Genomic DNA, 22682 nt, shown 5'->3' with positions numbered 1-22682 from the left:
ATCTCCTTTTTGCCATTGATGCATTAAGAATATTCAAGGGGGAGGGGTGCCAACATAACCATTTTCTGCAAGGCGGAAAATAGGTCTGAAACTTTTCATTTAGGAGAGAAAGAGAGGAAAAGAAAAAAGGAAATAGGTAGTCGACAGGTACAGAGCACAGTTGTTCCTGACCTCCTTTGGCAGAGACTCAGTTGGAGACTGAATACTGCTGTGAAAATCAGCCTTGCAGCACCTGTAGGTCACAGAGAGGAATGTTCATGGCAGCACTGAAGAACGAATGTCACATTTGCATTACATATTTGCTCAGAACAGAGCTCCCTCACAGGAAATATATTAGCCCTATTTCTTTGCCTGATGCTCTGCTAATGAAAAAGAGTGAGTGACAAGGGAAGTTCATGTGTTGATTTAGGAGGAAGGACTTCTAAAAATTACACAGCATTTCAAAATGATGCTCAGATGATAAATGCATGGTTTATTCTCATGCACCCCCATGTAAGAGGTGATGTTAAGCATCTGCCTATATGAACTGATGTGTTCACTCTGCTATTCTGTGCTCTTACAGCAGGAAAACAGGTATTTTTTCAACAAAGAGCTTAAAAGCTATGCAGACAAATGTTAGCACAGCATTGAGCCTTCATGTTGATGACAAATAAATAGCCTAAATGCAGATGCAAACCATGGTTTGAAATTAAGATCAAGGAAATTAAGAGCAAATTGTTCATCTTAATACTTCTAATAAATACTTGGCAGAAACAAGATACCGCTAGTAACTGCTACCTACCTTCCTACCTCAACTTCAAGCCAAACTGACGCTGTTCATGCAATCATTCTTATTTTGAAATAAAATAAAACATTATGTAATTGTTATACGTATCAGCATTTAAGTCTTAAATTCATTGCTATCACTGAATGAGGTTGTAATATAGTAGGGGATCGCTGTGTAAAAAGCAATAAAGGATGTGCAAAGGAAATGTAACTTCTGTTCCACAGTTTAATTTTCTCTACAATAAGCATTGCTTGCTGTCCAGAGATCACAGGTGTTTGGCCCTTTCCTCCTGAGTCTGAATCGAAAATCCATTGTTTGAAAAGCTAATATCAGCCAAATCCTTGTGAAAATTGAGATTTTTTTTTTTTTTTTTTGAACAAAGCATGCTGCCAGATGTACTTTTAATTAACTGTGCTCCTAGTACAGCTTAATTGCATTTACTTTTTGGACATTTATTCTTTTTGGAAAATAGCAATTTAATGGAAAGTCATGTTCTTTGGCCTCTGAGGAGCAAATTTTTTTTTGGATTGAGCTTGATTGGTTACACTTTGAAAATAGGTCAGTAACTAATAGCATTTATATAAGGACTAAAAAGCACTTTATCAGTACTCATTAGCCATTGTGGTTATAAGGTCTCACTGTTAAAACAAACTTGATAGTTTCAAGCAATAATAGGCAACTCCACAGTTCTAAAATATTGCATATTCATAACATAAACCAAAGATTGATTAAAACAACAGTTATAAGAGTTACCAGGGGCCAAAATGTTCAGTCGTCTGGATGTGATCCACTTTAGTTCATTATAAGGGGACAGATGCATCCAGTTTCTCTTCCTGCTGTATAGAATTAATATATTGTTATTCTTCAGTGTGTTATCATAATCAGTTGGCATTTAGCCTGCCATCAACGCAAATCTTGGCGTAACGAAACCTAACAGGAGATTTTCATGCAGATAAGGAAAATTGTACACATGGCAATCAATCTGAACACCATCACTGTTTTAAAACGAGCTGAAAATTGAGCATTTATCATAAAAGCTCCTTAGCAGTTGTTTACATGTGTTTGTTACACACGTTTACATGGTGGGTCCTGGTTAGCAATGCATAGAGGTGGCAAGACCTTTGGGGTTTTGCATTTTTTTTCTTAACACTTCCAAGTAGTGGCTGTGGTTTGATTTCGAAAAGGAAAGAATTATGCTCAGAGTCAGTGTTGCAGGCATGTAAAATTATTTCTGTGATATATTTTGATGAGTGAAAATTGATGAATGTAACAAGCAAATATATATTTTGCAGGGCTGCGTGCTTTGTTCCCGAGGCTGTCACTGCATGTGTAGGTGAGCAGCAAGGGAGCAGGCCTGCAGAGCCTGATTGGAGGGAACATGAGAGATTCAGGAACATTCTTGGTGTCAGCTGAGCATTTGCAATTAGCTTTCCAAGAATCACCTTTCACATGCTGTGAAATACATTCGAAATAGCTGTGGCTTCTGATTAGCTTTCAGTGTGGGATGCTTGTTAGAAAAAAAATTACCCTTACTGGAATGACAGGACAGAATTTCATAGAGAACGATGTCTGCAAAATACTTCTGTCAATTATTATCATATCCTTGAAAACAACTTTTCCAGTTAGTGGAATCAATTGCTAATTCATGTTCCATCTGGATGCTTATGTAGTTACTTAAGATACTGAAAAAATTGCCCTTTTTTAGAAGTGCTTTTGTGGAGATGGCAATGAGGCATAGGCATGGTTTAAATTTGCTTCTAAGTGAACCCAAACTTATCTCATCATTGGAGACTGTGTCCTTTCTTGCTTCTTTGACCTTAAAACCTGTGTGCTCAGTGTGTGATGCCCACTGTGCCACTATACTAGTCCGTGTTCCCATCCTGAGGCTGGTTGCACTGTCCCTTTGTGATGCTGATGTGCAAGGTTCATGGTCTTCCACCTGGCTGTGTGTGCACCTCCAGTTATGTGTTTGCATTTACAGGGAAGGAATAGCCTCTCACCATCCCACAATGCCACTTGCATGCTGGCAAGAGACCAAGACTAGCTGCTATGAGCAGATTTGTAGCTGTTAGTATTTTGGATATTTTGGTCTTTGTTTCCTTTTTTATAAAACACTTAAAATATAATTGTTATAAAATAATTCAGGCTGCAGCAGGAGAGAAATTGAGAGTTTAATAACTTTCAAAAAAACTTAGAAAATGTGTCTGCTGGGAATATTGTCTTATTTGTTCTTGTGCGTACTCCAAAAAACAAAACAAAACAAACAAACAAAAAAAAACTTACAGCAGCGTTCATCCTTGCAAAGTTCATTTTTATTTCTTAAGATATCGCATTCAAAATACCACAGGCCAAAATGTGAGTTTCCCACTACTTGCAGTGGTGTAATTAGAGAAAGTAGAGTTATTCAGAAAATAAAGTTTACCTGGCCAGGCTGTGTTCATTGTACTCGTTGACTGCTTTTTGTGTCCCAGAACTTCTCACGTTGCAAAGAAGCATTAGATGAATTTTGTGAAAATTCTGGGGAAAGTGCTGCTGTGGTGGAAAACAGAGTATGTGCTGATATGCATTGAAAAGAAAAACAGTAACAAATCTTTTGGAGACATCGCGTGAATTTCATATGTTTTAAGGGAGAGAACAGAGAGTGAAAAATTCTCCACATGTTTTAAAATGTTTTGTTTGTTTTGATTTTTTAATTAACTGAAGTCTAATCCTGTTCAAGAGATGTTACCCTTGAGGGGAAAATCTAGTTACATGATTGTCTATTTCTTTGTCTTGGCAAAGCCAGGCTGGTGCTTTTGCTTAAATTCAGAGTTGGAAATGGTGAAAAGCAAGTCATTTAAATAATATAAGTAGATGTCTTTATCTAAACATCTCATGATAAAAGAATATTCTAAAACTATTGGTTCTTGAAGATCTATGTGAAAAAAGATCTTTTAAAAGATCCCAAATGACCATATCAATTTTTTAACTTTTTTTTCACATTTTATTTGAATGTAATTTCCCTAATTAGCTATAAATTTTAGAAATTTGTATTGCATAATTCATTGGCATGTTATAATAAAACTGAAAAATTTTAATACTGCATTAAAAACACTGAGATCTTGTCTCTGCAGATGAAATACTTCTCAAAACAAGGGCATATTTTGAGTGCATATCCATAGCCACAGAGTCAGGTTAAGATGTCTGACTTTCCTATGTGCCTGCCTAATCCTGTGCTGCTCTGTCCCTAATGCCAGCACTTCTGGGTCTGTAGCCAAAGGATGATTGGCTGGAGGAGAAAGACCTGACTTGAAAGATAAAGTATTCCCCAACTCGTATTCTCTTGTGCTGAAAAGACAGCAGGGATGCAAGAAGGAGGAACAGTAAGAAGTCTGGTGTAGGATCTGCTTTAAGTTGCTGAGCATCTGCACAAAGTCCAACCATGTTTGAAAATATGTAGTTTTATCCTTTGAAAGAGAATTAGAAAATGAACACAGGAAAGTATTTATTTAGAAGAACACATATATTAAAAATGATTGTTATTGACTGGAATGTCTTTTTCTAAACATGTTTGTTTTAAATTTCACAGAAGTCTCCACGGTGATAAAATATTCTCATGTTTCTGCTAGTTGAAAAATGATTTCCCTTGTTCAGTAATTTTAGATAAAAATATTTGGTTGTAGAAAAATTGTGTGATGACATTTTCTACTTATCCAATTTTAATAAATTTGTTTATGGCTTGGCTGAGTCCTTAATTCAGTCTTTATAACAGATTTTTTGAGAAGAAAACCAGGACAGAGGATTTAAGTATTTGAAAGGCTCATGCAGTTTCTTGAATCAACAGAATTTACATGTAAGGGGCAAAAAATGTAAGATGTGGTTGCAAACAATTTCCGGAAAATTGTCAGAAAATTGTATTCATTTAAGTTAAGCTTTTCTCTTTAAATGTGAAAAGAAAATCAATTTGATAACATTTAAGATCTACACAGTTCCATGGAAAGTGTAAAACCTCACTTGAGACGAACTTTTGAAGTTTTATTCTATGTCAGATTAAAAACATATTTGGGACTCCCATGGTTTCAAAATGATTTGTGAAAGGCCAGCCACTGTTTTCTGATAACATGTCCACTTTAGTCATAACTTTATTTTAACTTCAAATTTGAAACAAAGATTCTTCTGCGAGAAAATACTGAAAACTGAAAATGCCAAAATGAGATTCTTCAAAATGTAGACCTCTACCATCCCTTTTCACTCTGAGCAGAAATGTATCTTCTCAAATTTGTCAAATATTCTGTTTGTATCAGCATTTCTGCTGTATTTCCTAGGAGTATAGAGGTAGCATGAAAGAATGATTTAGTATTTTTTTTTATATAGTAGTTAGCCCTGATAAAATTTGAGTAAAAGTACATAAAATGATTATCACAAAACAAAAATGAATAAAGACTGTGAATCTTGAAGAGTATGAAAGCTGCAAAACCTTTACAGCTATTACATTACAGCTATTGTAAGATAAATTCTTGCTAGATGATGATAGTATGAAACAGGCTTTTTCTAACTTTTTTTAGTATGTTTTAAAGAGCAATGAAAGTTAAAATTGTGTTTTAAATGAGGAATTCTTAGTTTTTATTATTTCTTTGTCTGATTATCTTTTGTGTTTTTGTCTTTTTTTTAGATCTTGATCGTTATGGCAAAATCTTTCAGCGGTGTGTGGTATATCCAGCTACAGGCCGGATGATCTACAGTCATCTGAAACATGATATATACATCTCCTCTTCCTTGTTCATGGTGAGTTTTGTTCCTCAATAAATACCTTTTTTATTTACTTCAGAGAAGGAACTAAAATTTTACAATAAACTGCATTGGATGGTGCTCACACTGTTTTCACTTGGATTAGCCTAGCATTGTTAATTTACTTTGTGCATAGAAAACAGTTCTTAAGCTGTTCAAGGATTTTCAAAAAATCAACTTGCAAAAATTGCCTCTGTCTTTAGATGACTTTGGAGCTATGCAAATATCTTTATACACACCTTGAATTGCTATTTCTGCTTTCAGATTGAAAGCATTTTTATCTCAGTATTTAATATTTTAGGTCAAATTAGATTCAAGCCAAATGCTTTTTTTTTTAGTATCAGACATATCACAATGTATTTTATGTATTTAAGAGAAAAAAAAAAAGCAACTGTGTTAGAAATATAATTAAAAGCACAGGAAAAATATGTTGGAGAAAATATTTAGAGTAGTTTTCAGTTTTATCTTTGCACTGTCTATACTTTATGCCTACAATTATTCTGCTTGTAATATCCATGAGTAGTGTTAATAATGTTAAAAACAAGGCTTTGCATGATATAAGAAAACTTCCATTTATGCTTTCTGCAATGTCCAGACATGCAATAATGTGATCCAAAGCTCAAGCTGTTCATTTGGCTAATTGAAAATTTAACACCGACAAACCAAATTTGCATATCACAATGTTTCACTGACTGTTCTTTAATACACCAGAAATAGCAGCCCAGAATCTTGCCCAAATATTAGGTCAGTCATTTGAGGTTAAAATTCTCATGGTCTTGTTCTTCTCCTTTTTTAAAGGATTTTAACCTAGCTCTTACAGCAAAGTTTATTTGTGATTGATACCAAATTTTCTGAAATAGATGATTAGCTACTGTTAAAAACTATATGTAGAAGTTTGTTACCTTATCTGTAAGTTTAGAGTACAATTTGGAAGAAAAGTTCTGACAAGCCAGCATGAAAAGTATTTTTTATTTTCTACTCCTGTTCTAGATTTTTGAGTGCTTAGAAATATGCAACAATAGAAAAAAAATATCAGGGATGACAGCAGTGAGAATAGAAAAGACAAAACAATGGAATTAGTCAAAGCCATTCTTATGATGTGCTTAAGTACTGTAATGAAGTAACACAGAAGCAGTACAGTTTCCAGAGATGTGTTTGCACTTGATAATGGAAAGACATGTTTAAATACCCTGTATAAATGGATAGGGATATTTGCCAGCAAAATTCATTACTGTTATTTTTGGTGGAAGTAAGTTATTTACACAGTGAAATGGCCAGAGGTATAGTATGCCTTTTTCATCCTTTGGAGGACACCTTTCATCTACCTCTCTTACCAGTGTCAACCTGGCTTTAAATTTCAAGTGACGTGCCTAAACCAGACAGATCTGATACCAGAGAACCAGATAAATAACGAAGAAAACATCACCTAACTTGTTTCCACTGGCAAATTATTGGGAAAATGTGATACCGTTTGATGGTTTTATCTAGTACCTGTTGATTCTGTGAGGCAGTTCCCCGGGTATTCATTGAGTCCTGCATTGTTCCCTAACCAGGCTTTTTATTTGCAGAATTAGCTGATTTGCTTCAAAGACTTGACCTTTTCTTTTCTCCTCTTCCTTATCAGCAGTGTGCCATGCATTTCTGAGCCTGTTTTTGCATCCTGAATGTGCACTGATTCATGGTGAAATAAGGGCTTTGTGACAGGCCTGGTGGAAGGACTAACCTCTTTAAACAGAGAAAAGGGTGTCTACTCTGTATGTGTTAACACTGCAGGATTTTGTCTCCTATTACAGAGATCTGCTGCACCACATTTTACCGAAATTATTCTCTGTGTCCACCCACGTGAGAACAGAATACAGTCTACAGCGTCTCCTTCATGACCAAACTAAAAAAAAAAGTCATATTTTAAATTCTTGTTTAGGAAATGTCATTGTACATTCTGCGTATGATTAAAAAAAAAAACAAAAAAAAACAACCCACGCAAGAAAAAACTTCTTGCTTTGGCAGTCTATTCATTAATTGTACCCTTCAAGCAAAGAGCACAGGTGTGAGAAGGGCATGTTCATCTCCCCCTCACTATCATGCCCTGTCAGCACTAAATACAGATTCTCAATAACCGGGAAACTTAGCTCAAGGCTTCTCTTTCACTGGATTTAATTTAACGTGGACATAAGGAAGAAGACTGAATGTTACTACACGATACAAATTCTGGACAATATTTTCCTACTACTGCAGCAGGAATGTTATCTTGAGACTAGATGGGCCTTATTTGTTGAACTCAAACCCTACGGAAGTAGGAAGATTCAAAATAGGAATAGACATACAGAATCTGTAAAATAGTAATTTATAATCATAGTAACAGTACTTCCAGTTTGCTCCCAAATCTCATACTCCTTTAGTTAGACCTACTACAGAAAGATGTATTGAGCTGATGGTGTCAGCCTTTTAGAGGGTGTGCTAAAATGCAGGAAGTTACATGAAGGGGAGTTGGAATGTCTTATAAGGAGTACTGGAAATGTAAAATTTACAGTTAGAGCACACATTGTATCTTCATTTTGATTTAAACCAGCTGATAGCAATTTTGGCATGTCTTTGGGGGATGAAAAGTACAGTCAGCTCCGCTGAGATTAAAAACAGACAAAATCAAACAAAAATCTGAAACTTCATATAGTGTTTTAATATTTAAAAGCTTTTTTTTTTTTTTTTTTTTTTTTTTTTTTTAGATTTTGAATATATAAAGTCAACACAGAATGACAAAAAGAAAGCTGTAAAGAGCAGATGCTAGCTGCTGTTTAGGAGACATTTATGATAATTAAAATGAGGATATATAAAACATTAAAGGTCAGAACATCTACAAACAAGATAAGTGGGTGAGACCATATGTTAAGTTATATGAATAACTGAAGAATTTTAAGTACATGATCTCATTATTTGGAAGGCACACTGAAAAAAAAGCCTAGAAAGCTCAATTAAAGAACTGCACTAGGTATCCCAAAGTCTGAGTACTTACAAGCTATATTTTGGAGTGTTACACGAATTAGACATCAACTTCTAGCGATAACATCAACAATTGCTCAGTGGTGTTAGAGCTATATAATCAGACTTTAAAGCAAGCAAAGAAACAAAAACCCAGAAAACCCACACACCAGACTATCACCAAAAATATGTGGAGAAAGTCAAGCCCTGGATCTCAATTTCAGATGCCCTTCTTCGCTCAAAACAACCTCTGTCAAAAATCACATTCAGAAACTCCTTAAACCAATAGTAAGTAATGGAGCAGTTGGGTGTTGGATGTTTATGCTGAAGAACTCTAGTTTCAGCCCCTCTGCTAATGGCTCATTGCAGTTCAGTGTTGTAACTGAAGTAAGGTGTTTTATTTCAGTTGTAAATCTTGGTCATTAAGTATGAAGACCAATCCTTTTTTTTTTTTGTTATTTCTATTACTTTCTTATTGTGAACATTCATTGTTCAATAGACTGATTTTCATTAGGATGTTACTCCACCTGTTCTCACATAGATGCCTACGCTGAATCTGGATCTATCCCTTCCGCTATGCTAACTGGTAGCTGGGCTTTCTGAACACATCATGGGCTTCCTCTGGATGCCAGAGTAAATGGCATAACAGGTACACAAAATGAATCAAAATGAAGCATGCATTATTTATGGAAATAATCACAACCCTGCTGAGACACAGTCTGCTCTGTGATGCCTGCAGCAAATGAACAGAAACAAATGACTAAGTGTCAGCATTTGTCTTGAAAATTTCTGGTCCAGGTGAATTTGAACCAGGTTTTTTTATGCTGTGTCTGAATATTCAAATACAGTTAGAATTTCCCTTCACACTTTTCCTTTCCTTCTGTACTTCATTATCAAGCAAATACTGTGTCTACCATATGTCAAGACTCTTGGATAACTTTTGCCACAGAAGCTTCAAAAACTATGGAGAAACTCTCCTCAAAGTCAATTATTAGTTAAGGCAAAGCTCAGTGACACAGGAGGTATCGCTGTTGGTTTGCACTCTGTTAGGGATTTGCTGTTAGTAGGGAATCTTAACTAATAATTTTATATCATAACAGATCAGTGCATCATTTTACTTTTTTATTTCCTTAAGACACAGCTTGTGTCCTCATAACATGAGCATATGATATGGTTTTAAATGAACTGCTGCAAGAAATTGCTTTATCTGAATGGAAACAGTGAAATATTTTCATTTGCTGTCAGTTTGCATTTGTGCAAGGTCTTCTGCTGAGTTCACAAACTCTGCCACGTAACTTCTGTGGGCTTTTTGCATTTAAAAAAAAAAAAAAAGTGAGAAAAAAAGAGCAAGAAGAGTATGTATGGTAGTGCTGCTGTTGTTTTTAAATTCTATACTGATCTGAGTAGCATCATTTGTGTGCTAGCTTGCAAGGTAGATGTCAGTCATTGTGTCCTCACCATATCTTTTGGGTTTCTCTTGATTAGTGGTGACGGTCAAGTTTTTGGGAAGTGGTTTCACATGATGACAGACCCTAGTAGTCAGTATATTTTGATCATTCACCTCCAAGCTTTGTTTACTTTGGTCTTGAAGTTTAACGTGAGTCTGCTGCCCAGTGCTTGTGTTGCCATTTCTCAGGGCAGCTGAGCTGGCAGGAGGGGACACACAGTGTGACTGTGTGTGGCATTACTTCTTCTGCACGCTTATACTTCTAAACCACACAGCAGTCTGGTTTTCAGTGTAATTAATTTCACTTTGGGCAGTTTAAATACCTATAGAGTGTTAAATATTGTATATCTAGGGATTATACCTTGGGACCATTTTTGCTGTGAAAATTTAGGACCTTAAATTTTCCTGGAATTAACCACCCAAAAATTTACCTAGAAAATGAACCATGTTTCTTCCTGACAATCAGTCTTCTGGGAATCTGTGCAGTCTGGTGGGCATTTACATTGCACTGGAGACAGATGGTACTTCCTACATCCCTGAGTAGCTTGAGTTTGGTAACTCACAGAGTTTCTCACACAAAGGTTTCAACAGGAAGAAAAGTTTCTTCTTGGGAGAGTCAAGGGAGATGAAAAAATTTACTACTAAGAGTACTAAAAGAAATGAATGATGATATTTTTTTCTTTGTTCTTATGTAATTATCAGGTAAAGTTCCTTTCTGTTATAGTTTTGGAGGTTTATGTTACATAAGCATATATGTTGGAACTAGGTATTTAGATGAACACACTTCTGAAATAAACAAGTTAATATTGAGATGTTCAAGGCTATGTGGTCTCAACTGTGGAAGAGGAAAGCTGTCCTTTGCTAATCAAGGGGAAGAAAAAAAACATTAGAAAGCTTGGCTGAAAACATTTTTCTAGTCATCTAACTAATTGGATTTAGATTTAAATTAGATATTAGGAGGAAATTCTTTACTCAGAGGATGGTGATGCCCTGGAACGGGTTGCCCAGAGAAGTTGTGGGTACCCCATCCCTGGAAGTGTTGAAGACCAGGTTGGATGGGGCCTTGGGCAGGGGGGATGGAACTAGATATCTTTAAGGCCCCTTCAAACCCTAGGTATTCTGTGATTTTTTGTGTTTGAGGATCTTTCTTCCTGGAGGGTCTGCCATCACAGCCAAGGCAGCACTCCCCATAAATTAGCAACAACTGCATATTTGCCATTTGGATCTTTTGGCAACCAGCATGTCACTGATGAAATTGCTGAATAACGTAGTCTACTCTGAATTGCCATTGTGAAGAGATATAGATTTGTTTTTCACTTTTTTTTCCCCAGTATTAGTTATTATCATTTATAATATACTAATATTAGTCTGTAATTTCCTCAATAGCAGAGAACTATTTTAAGGACATGTGGCAGAATTGAACATTAAACAGAACTAAACGTCAAGGTCATGGGCTCTCACTCCGTACAAGCATTGATGATGATAATAATTTTGACACACATTCAAAAAATAGCTTTGCAAAGCACAATTTAAAAACGGGTAAGGATCACTGCTGCTCTTGGACTTCCCACTGGTCAAATACCTGTATTTCCTCTTGCTATGATTATAGTTTTTAGCCACCATTAGCGATGGTAGAAAAGAGGGAACAACACTTGTGAAGACACAGTTTCTCAAAAGCAATTTACATTTCTCAAATAATGGAAAAATATCTAAGGTTTTGAAAGGACTAATGAAGTACCAGAGAAGGGGAGGAATGAGATTCATAAGTTTAATTCATGCTGTTATAGTAGGCATCCTCAGTTCTATTCTGCATCAATTGCTTTTAGATGGTATCTGTATTAAATCTGAGTATTTATTCATAAATTCAGCTTTTTCTAAAATGCCTGTCAATAAAAGCTTCTAGGTATTAGCATTCTGTTAGTATGAATAGAAATAGCTCCTGAAGACCAAACTGTTTGTCCTAGTTTCATTTGGGATAGAGTTAATTTTCTTCCTAGTAGCTTGCGTGCTGCTGCGTTTGCAATTTAGGATGAGAATAATGTCATCTAGAAAGCTACATCAGTGCCAATTTTTAAAAGTAGAGTAGCCATACTTTCTGCTAGAATAATTACTTTTTGTAGATACTTTTGCTTTTTTTCAGGTCTGTGGTAATGCCAAATTGTTACTGTATACCTTTATTTGCCAAAAGATTAATGAAGTTGAAGTAAAGCATAAAATCATCAAAACTTTTAAGGACCTAGTCTGTTTTCTACAGCTTTACATAAACATCTCTTCTGACTGCATTTTCTGTGATTTAAGTGTATTTTACAATGGCTTGTAGCAGTTCATATGGGCTATAATTTTACGTGTGCAGGCTTTACTTTTTTTTTTTTTTTTTTTGGTAGATTATTTGCTGAAATGTCACTGTGAATAGAATATCAAAAAGTAGTTCTTAATCATGCTAAAATATTAAGGAAATAGCAGTTCAGGTACACTAGGATACTGGTTTTAAATAACTGGCACTATTGGCTTAGTGAGACATATTTATTATTTCAAGCATTAATATATGCTTTTATATGTTAATTTGCTGGATGTCATTAACTGTTGTCATTTTTGTGTAATGTATATAGATGTGTGTATGTATATATAAACAAAAGGGAAGCATAGCTTAAATAATATAGAAACAGATTTAAAAAGTTGTTTAGGGGAAACATGAGCAGCATCTTCTTTTGTAAGATGAGCAAAGTTGGCAAGTAATGTCTTTTCTTTAAAAAAACCCTGCACTATTTTTTAAATTGTGTGCTTTGTCTGTGTTCTAAATCCATTACTGTGCATCCCTGATGATGGATATCTTTACAATGACAGTAAGATTCATCTGGCGTAGAGACAGGCAAATCCAGAAGGCAATTATTGTTGGATATTATCTAAGATAGTTATCTTAGGAGGGGTTATATTATCCTCTGGAGTTGACTGTGAATGCAATATTATTTTTTGTATTAAAAACGAGCCAAGATAAACATGAAGAGCTCAATTCTATACTTCCTGTAGTTATCTTTATTATGTTGGAGCTACAGCAATTGTGTAGAACCACAGAATGGTTTGGGTTGGAAGGGACCTTTAAGATCATCTAGTTCCAACCCCCCCTGCTATAGGCAGAGACGCAATCTATTGAGCAATTGTACTTGAACAAGTGATTCTGCATTTTAAGTGCACAAAGGCTCCCTCAAAAGCTAGGATCTTTCTAGCCGGAAGAGACAGTTAACTATTGTTATTGTGCAGCACAATAAAAAAAAAAATAGTCTTCAATTATACTGGCACTTAAACCAAATCAGTGTTGCTTTTCAGATCTTTTGTTTCCTTGATGGTTTGACTTTCACAGCAATAACACTCTTCAGTGTTGTATTTTACCTGTTCCCTTTTTATACATAAGCAGGTCTTGGAAATTGAAGTTTATTTGGAAAAAAAAAAAAAAAGAAGAAGCAAGACTCTTTGAATTATTTTCTACTTTTTGTTTGTTTGTTTGTTGTTTGTTGCAGGAAAAGACCAGGGTATTTCAACAATATCCACTTAGTTTGTACAACACAATTTCTCTTTTGTCATTTCTTTTCTAGAAAATCTTAGTCTTATTTATTACTAATTTTTCTGGTTTGGACATGCTTGTGCTGCTCATTGCCTTTCATGCTAACTATGCTATCTATACTAATAATAATCTTTGCTTCCAAGTAGTGCCTTTTGCACACCTTACACAGGAAGAACTGCACTGAGAGACGTGGGTTAGTCAGCATGGTGGTGATGGGTCAGTGGTTGGACTAGATTATTTTAGTGATCTTTTCCAAGCTTAATGATTCAATGATTCTGCAAAAATGTAGTGTCACATTAGAGTGTTACTCATTATGGCAGCTTTTCTCCAAATACTTGTTATTTCTAGTATTTTCGATGTGTCCTGTCTTTGGTGAGAGCGCTACCATGTTTATTCATGTCTAATCCATGGAAAACTACATTTCCCCTCCAAAGTGAAATGAGCGTGCTGTTTAATAATCATGTGTCAGCACAGCAATGTGTTCGTTTAAGTGATGTAGAAATTATTTCCCACTGGAGAATATATAGGTTTCTTCAGGACATAATACTTACAGTCTGAGTTTCATTGCCAGCCAAGAGAAGTTAATAAGTTGACTCTGCATTATGCAGGACCTCCTTGAATAGTGCTAGTTTATCAATGCCACACATTAAAGCTGAAACCTTCTGGGTGAGAAATAACAGAAAGATTTCAATCATTTACACTAATAAAAGACAATGTGCCATTTGGGGTTAACCTGACCAGATTTCAACTTGTATTACATCCCGCATAATAACCTTCTTAGTAAATTTCAGTGCCATAGTCTGCTGGTCTTTAATTCTTCCTCTAAGCTGTTCTGTGGCTTGGCACAGCTAAGCAGCTGCTGTGTTGCCTCCTCGAGGTAAATTCACTTAAAAAGCCTGGAAAAAAATGGTTACTTTTAGAAACAGGTAGCACTGCAGTAACTTTTAAGATGTGTTTAAAGTATCCCATGGTCTACATTTTGCTGTCTGGAAGACAGTTAATATTTTGGCTTTACTTCATGAGTGGTAGAGAAGAGCTTTCTTCATTTAAGAAAATCATGAAATTACGAAGTTGGATTGTCTATAAAACAGCTATCAAAGAGCTGTTGAAGGCTTTTGAGAGAAGTTTTGTGGGTGTGATGGTGCTCTGGGGAGAGAGAGAGGAAGTGTGAGGGATCTGCTGTGAAGTGTTGAATCCTGTGAGACTTGAAGCATCAGACAACATTTCCAACAAGAGCCTGGAGCAATGCATTAACATGTGCAGGAGGTGGTGTCAAGTCTGAAAAGCTTAGATTAAATGAATGCAGGTGTTGATGCTAGAAAATCTCTAAAGAATAACGTTAGTTACTATCTAAGGATTGTTCTTGCCAAAAGAAGTTGGGAGGTAATTTAAATTGCAGTGTGACTCGACTTTGTGTTAACTCCAAGCAAGGTCTTAAAATGCAGGTGATTTAGTTCTGCATGTGAGTCAGCTCACATGCTGGAGTAAGAATACTCTTAGATTTCTTTTGTTTTGAAAATGTACATATTTGAGATAATTCAAGCCCAAGTCACCATATTTGTTAAACTTCTAGTACAAATCTTTGAAACCAGAAGAACTTGAGCCTAACTGAGAAGAAACAATTCAAAATGGATTTTCTTTAATAAGAAGTTTGCCAGCTTTCTTTAGTGGGCACAATAAGGAAGAACAACTCTCTATATAAATGTAGAGTATACATAGAGTGTGTTGTCAATCTTTTTTCAATTTATTTTTGAATATATTAAAATTTTGTATAAGCAAGATGTTTTGATTTTTTTTTAAAAAGGGTTCTTGCAAGATTAAGGAACTTCTTGTCCATTGTATTTCATAATAATTAAGCTGGTGAATGGAAAGGACAAAGCATAAAGAAGCTTTCACCATTTTTAAAAGAGCTAGGCTTTAGGAATGGGTGATTTCATTTCTGTGTTTAAAAGGGGCATGGTAATGCCATGTTGTTTGACAGTGTTCGGTGCTCCCAGACTTTGGCAACATGGAACTGATGGCTCAATGAGAGATAGGTAGAGCTTCCAATTCTGATGCAACACGTGGGAGGGGCTTCACACATCCTCTGCTTCTACCTTGCCTGTAATCCTGAGCCACTTATAAGATACAGGATAATTCAGCTGTTGCTGAAGAGTCATGGTTATTTCAGAGGATGAACACTGTCATATTATCATTGCTTTACTGAGTAGCATGAGACTGCTAACAGTTACTCTATTTGGTTAATTTAAAGAAAGCTATAAACTTTGCTTGTGAACTGTTTTGCACAGCTGCTTTTAAAACACATTTCTCTGCCATATCATTGTTGACAGAATTTTTTATTATGTTTGACTTTTATTTTTGCTCTCAGTGTTATATGTACTTCAAATTTAATTGATGATTATAAGGTGTCCAATTATTGGTAAGCTCTTAACTACCTGAAGGACTGAAGCTAAGCTCTTTTACTTCCCCCCTGCCCTTCTTCTCCTTTTCCTTAAAGATGTCATAATTAGCAGAGAAAATCAAGAAAGGCACCAATATTCATGTGTGGAAAAGCTTGTCATGGTCTGGTTATGCTCTCACTCAGAATGCTTTATCGTGTTGAAATTGTGTGATGCAATGCATTTAAAAATCTGCTTGTGCTCTGTCTGCATTAAATTACTGAGACAAATGGGTGCTTCTCAAGCTTGATGGACTGTATAAGGATAGTATTTTTTTAAAATACTTTCATTAATCCTTTAAGTTTCAGCTTCCTGATGAAGAGAAGTGAAAAATCATCCAAGTCTAGAAGTTTTTGTGACCATTGGACTAGCCAAGCTTCTCATGAACACACTGAGCCATTAGGATTCATTCTTGAAGCTGACGTGCTCTCCCTCTCCTTCCTGTCCCTTATTCTGATTCCTGAACAGTACAGATGTCACTGTCTGCCACATATATTTTGTGCATGCACTCCCACAAGTTCTTTGTAGCTGACTCTTTGAGATTCCAGTATGCTTGTTAGAACTGTAGTTTTTTTGCATTTCCCAAACTCACTTTAATATTTTCAAGGATCAAAAAGGTAAGTTTACATTCTTTTTTTCCCTCAGTAGTTAAATTCATGCTTGTTTTCCAAGAAATTCATGTAAAATTCATTAGTTTGCCCAAAGGGGAATTTAGTGCTTTCAAGCTAAATAAAAATAAACCACTTTCTTTCCTCCACCCTTTCAAATGAGTAGTGTTTGAAGCGTAACTAACCCATCATCTCTGCCTGTAGGAGTGTGAGTTTCCACGTGCCACCCAGTCTTTGAGGGGAATTGTGCTAAGCATAAGAATTAAGAGCCTCAAAATTCCTGGATTGTGGCAGAGTAATGCTCTCAAATCCATGAGCATCTGTTGGCTGTATCTCACTGCAATTGTGTGGAGTTGATTCTGCCCCCACCCTGCTGAGAGAAGGATGATTGCCCCGGCACAAGCTCAGAAGGAAAAGTTCATATGCTCTTGCAAATATTGAAGGCCTAAAGAAAATAGAGCAGAAAACAGGATAATGGATGTCTGAGCGTAGATGAGCACTGCATGAGGGGGAAAAAAAAAAAAAAAAGCGTGTATCTACTTTGAAATAAAATATCTTTTGTTTTGAAGTTAGAAAGTTTCTCCTGACCAAGACTACTTGCCTCTCAGAACAGGAGAGCTCCCTTCTGAAATATCTTCCTTAGAAAATAGGTCAAACATCTTCTGTCACGGTGGTGTTTTCTTTATGAGGGAAAGGGCAACATGAATATTATTTACTAGCAATTCTTGTGAACTGTAGTCATCTACTGCTTGGCTGAATGTAGATGACAGTAAGTGGTGCATTAGGTTATGAGTTGAATTAGCAGTGTTAATTAGCTATCTGAGCTCTCCATTTATTGTTGTTTTTTTTCTTTTCCATGTGTCTTTTCCAGGCACATTTTGTGGACCACACATGAAATATAGTCAAAGTAGTTGACTACTTCATACATATTTATTTACCTCCATTCTATGGTCTGCTTGTTCAAATGTGCAGACTCCTCTGATTAACTTGCTACTTGGTTAATCTGGCTCAGTGAATACTGAGTGCTGCTCTTTGAAGTGCGAAAAACTCAACACATGGACATTTTATCATTTTCTTTACTTTTTGAAGTTAAATGTATGTAAACTAATGGTGACTCAGTAACAGTGATACAGGAAGGATTTGGGAATTTTTTTTGTGGCTGAGAAACTGTCAGTGTGTCAAACTTCAACCTTATGTGGTGGAAAGTGGACGTATTTTTGAACTATGCATGTATACATATAAAGGTTTTGCTTTTGTAAGATTTGGGTAAATACATTCCTTACAGATTTGTCTACAAACCATGTCTAATATGACCTAGGGTAATGATATTTTTGAAATGTCTTAAGGACAGTTATTAACCTTAGTAGATTGCTTTGGACTGACTTTGTCAGTTAATAGTTGGTTTGCATGTAACCTTTATTTCAGAAAATGAACTGTTCTTGCACTGCTTGCAGAAGTAATGACAGCAATGAGTAGGGGAAGGTAGGGTGCATTGTAACATGCCTATCCCTAAAGGAAATTTGAAATTCACCATGCATCACTATATGATGCTGACATGTTTCATTTTTTTTCCTATAACTTTCCATGCTTTTTTTTCAAATGTCCAGATCAGCTGTCTGATTCAGATATGCGAGTCCAAAATTTATCGCAAGCAGCAGTGGCAAGTTCTGCTGTATCACAGAATGGGATAGGAAGTCAGATGCTGATCTGTGCAATACTGTGTAGTTTAATGCAGGGCTCCTTCAAAAGGATTTAAGTGATGCCTTGAAGGTGTGGTTTGCAATGTGGCTTTCTGCAGGGCAATGTCCCGGCTGTGTCTCCAAGGCACTGGTAGGTGTTGCAGCTACCATCCTATGGTTTGCCAGCAGATAATGCCTCCTATCTTTCTCTCCTCTGTTCACTGTGAGCCCACACTTGGTGGGAGTGGGGCAAGATTTTTTGTAGGAGCAGTGGAACAGTTGCTTCAAATACTCCTTAAAAGGTTCTCATACGGTAATTTCTGAGCTCAGCTTTGTTTCTCATTTGTATTTCATAATTTGGGGAAATAATGACTAAACTGACCTCCAAAGCATGTTTACCCTGGACTTCAATATAAATAGAAATGTACTTTATTTTCTTTTCTCCAACGGACCAGTGGAGCAGCTTCTTTAATACTTACTTAGTTCTGTAGGAGGGCATAAATAAGCTGGGATGATCTCGCGAGGTCTATGCATTATTTGGACCTGTGCTTTTGTATGGCCCTTTTCAGTTACCACAGTGTTTGTTCTTGCTTGTGAAAGAAACTCTAAAATGTATTTATCTCCCTATTTACTGGTGGATTTATTAATGGATTCAAAACTGATCATTGCCTTTCTTGCAGTTGCTTTTCAAACTTTGGGTTTCAACTGAGGTGGCATTGTTTTTTTTGTTGGTGATTTTGGCCACTACAATCCATGAAAGACAATAATGAACACCGTTAATGAAGGGAAGAATAATTTTTACACAAAACCAAATGCTATAAACTATGTGTAATGTAGTCTATGAGTAAGAAGGAAATTCTTAGGGCAGTTGGAGTCTGCAGCAACTTCAAAATTAAAATAATGAATTTAATTAATATTAGTAGATGCTATGACCCTTTGCTATTGAGCAAGTTGATACCTGAAACTCACCTTGCTCACATATGGAACCAGTGGCTCACAAAAGCAGAGGTTTCTTTGTGAAAGATGTTCAATAGTTTATCACATAGCATTAGGACATGGTGGTATAGCAAAATCAGCTAAATCTGATAGGCTTTGAAGAACAGCTTCACTTATTCATGTGGGGTGCCCTTTAAAATAAGCAAATACAGAACTTCCTTGCTGCAGCTGGTTCATATAGCAAGTGCTGGCATCAGGAGAAGCAGAATAGAGTATTATACCTTGATCTGTGTTTTCTCTTAAAAACCATCAGTGCTCAGCATTCTCACAACATCAACAACTGTTTTGTTGATGATATCTGATAGAGTTAGGCAGCAAAAGGGGTGTTATAATTAGAGGTCTTGCAGCACTGTGAAAATGTTGAAATCCTCCTTCTAATGATGTGTATGACAACCACCAAAGTGACAGAGATGACCAGGAGTGCTTCAACACCTGAAAGGTTCATTGCAAGAGTCTTAGCACCAAAAACTGAACAGTTCTAGGCGTTAAAAAACAGGAAGCCTATATGCCTTTTCTTACAGCTTTCAAACACTCTTGCATCGAGCTAAACCCCGCCATGAATTTGACAGATCTTCCCTCCTTCTTGTGCCTTCCCATTCTCATGCATGCAGCTCCCATTCTCAGCTAGTCTGCTCTCCATCTTGAAGCCAAAAGCACTGCCTAATGAAACTCTTCTCTTTACTTTCTGACTGTGCCTGCTGTTTAAGTACTCACCTCAGTGATTTTATCAGACTTTAGAACACATAGAACTCCTTTTTAACCTGAAGTTTCTGGTCTCCCATTGAAGAGTTATCAGCTTTCTGAACTCTAACCATTCCTGCAGGCATGGCAAAAGATAATTCCTCTATAGCTTGAGACCGCCAGTTGGATGCAGTCCACAGAGGCAATTAGTTAATTGCTTTTCTTTCTTCTCTGTGGGGCACAAATACATAACTCCCTCAGCTTTGTCTTGTTCTCTCTCATCTCCGGAGGCTGCATTCACAGCCTGGCCTCCAGTGAGACCACTCATTCCTGGTAGGCAGCTCATGACCTGATGGGCCATGGCTATCCCTTCTGCCCTATACCAGCTGCTAGACTGCATGGCCACTCCTGCCCTTGTGAAGGTGAGTGCAAGAGGTGATGGACCTAGAAAGCAGCTTGAGCTGCCCCTGACCTTTTCTCCCTTATCCCAGTGCCAGCCTCCTTCTAGCCACAGGACTTTCAGCCCCAAGGGAAGGCCCATGAAGTCTGTGCAGCCGGTGATGTGCAATCCTTGTCTCAAGGAAGTCAAGCTCTGAGCTGAGGTTCTCAGTCACTAGACCTAGTAAAGCAATGTGGATTTGGACAGCAGGAAAAGGAGATATTGCATTCAATGAATGTGTTAGCATTCACTGAAACTAGCTTTTATAATCAATTTTTTTTCAAAAAAATTAAATTCATTTTTCATGATTTTTTTAGTTGCTTTTTTAAATTTTAATCTATTTTTCATTATGGTGTTAGAGAAGCCAAGGCTCTCTCAGCCACAGTGGCAGAAGCATTACAATTTCATGCTCTACAGAACTGAGAATCATACGTTATTGCAGGTCTGTTAGCTTAAAGTTCCTGTACTGTGAAGTTTTAAAATGTCATTGGTACAACAGTTTTCTAAGATATGCTAGCGCTGTTTTACAGAGCTTTGGCATTTTGTGTTACAAGATATTTCTTGAATAAAGGATATTATTTATTATCTCATCCCTCTAGGCTGAAAATCAATGCAGAGGTTGTCACTTGAGGTGTAGATTACAACATGTAACAGATATTATTTGAATTGTTTCAGATGTATTTGAGCAAGAGATATAAAAAATGATGACATAAATTTGTGTTCTTGAAATTTAAAAGGTTTGGTTTCAAATAAAAATGGTACATTATGGTAAATTCACATTTAGGAATATCTGATCTGAAAAACAGGATATAATACTAGTTTCATTTTACCCATGTGAGGGATAAATTAATATTTAGGAAAACAAGTGAAAGTGTTCTTGCTTTTTTTTTTTTTTTTCTTAATACTATCCTAGAAATGCCGAGTCTACAAAAATATTCTGTACTCTGCAAATACAACTTTTTTTTTTTTTGTCTACAGCTTGACACAATATAATTTTAGTGTTGAGATGTTAATAGCATTTTCAAGAGAATAATTCATACAGTTCTATTGCTTATGTCAGTGTCAAAGAGAAAAGAAATTTACCAGACCTGTTGAGCTGTTAAAAGGCAGTCCAAGATTGTACAATGTCGTTAAGGGTGTGCACATCCTTCATGGTGCAGAGCACTGCCTGCCAGATGGGAGCTAGGGGCATACTTCAGATTTCAGTTTCTGCCTTGCTTTTTAATTTTAGGAATATCACCCATTGCCTCCAATTTTTCCATTTTCTCATGCTTTATCCATTTAGTAGCATACCTGAGCCATGACTGGGCTATGAAATATCCCTGACTATTAATGTGCTGTAGAACAAGTTGTCTGCAAGGATATATTTACCTGATCCAGCAAAGTGATTGTATTAATGCTTTAAATTGCACTTTGCTCTTGTTTTTAATATGGCTTCATGGTTTCTGGGTATAATCTGGCTCTTCCCCTACCACGACTCTCCAAATTTCAGTGGAACTGCTGGCGTGTTTAAAACAAGCTGTGCACTAAGTGCTCTGGTGGACAGAGGCCAGAGCACTCCCCACAGTGCAGGACAGAGCCCTGGCTGCTGCTGCCTGAATGTATACCTGCCTCCAGCCTGGGGTAAATCAGAATGAGCGCTATAAGAAACCTCATGGTACTGTGAAGCCTCAGAAGGCAAATAAGTGTGAGGTAGACAACAATGGTGACTTCTTGCTTTCAGAAGCTACTCTCTCAAATGAGAGGTGGTTTCGCAGCAAAGAATTAGTCAGTTAGATGTTTCATCACTGTGCTCAGACAAGGTCCTGCTGCTAAGTACTGTTCTTCTCTTCATATGCTCTTCCAGACAGCATTAACCTTCTTTCCCGTTAGATGGACTGTGAATGCCTTTAACGTTGAATAAATACAATTTGTGACTTAATCTACTCACAGACTGCATTTTTGCCATTATTGTTTGGGATGAAGCAGCAGGAGATCTCTATTCTGTCTCTGATTTCCATTAGACCACAGGCATTCCGGAGCCCTTATCAATAAAACGGTTTATATGTCTTTCTGGGTATGGATAGTAGTGATGTGGGGTGTCATACAGTTCAGACATGTATTTTGGCAAGCATTATCTGGCAGCAAAGTCTTTAACATGATTTTGTGTATATCCTATTATATCAATCTGTGCGATTCTTTTTTTTTTCCTGTTATGAGATTTTTGATAATTAAAACTGTTTTTTAGTGAGCTTATCTTGGATAAACTAGCTTATTCTTTGTATAAGAAGAGATAAGGAAAGCAAAAGGGGTGATGTTAATTAGTATAATGTTAAACTGAGTTTAT

General features: G+C 36.4%; 1 protein-coding gene across 4 annotated transcripts in view; it reads left to right on the top strand.

Annotated features, from left to right (window-relative positions):
- The window catches only part of CHRM3 (cholinergic receptor muscarinic 3), a 257815-nt gene that overhangs the window by 75462 nt on the left and 159671 nt on the right, over nt 1-22682 (top strand). For 2 of the 4 annotated variants that reach the window (XM_085219656.1, XM_085219658.1), the window contains exon 2: nt 5418-5530. The exons of the other annotated variants lie outside the window; for them this stretch is intronic. The gene's annotated coding sequence lies outside the window, so the exon portion shown is untranslated. The remainder of the gene's footprint in view (nt 1-5417; nt 5531-22682) is intronic. 4 annotated transcript variants of the gene reach the window in all.

This window comes from Meleagris gallopavo, chromosome 2 (assembly GCF_905368555.1).
Source record: "Meleagris gallopavo chromosome 2, MGAL_WU_HG_1.1, whole genome shotgun sequence".
Taxonomy (NCBI): domain Eukaryota; kingdom Metazoa; phylum Chordata; class Aves; order Galliformes; family Phasianidae; genus Meleagris; species Meleagris gallopavo.
Note: the sequence above shows the minus strand (reverse complement) of the source record. Positions and strands in the feature narration are given on the sequence as shown.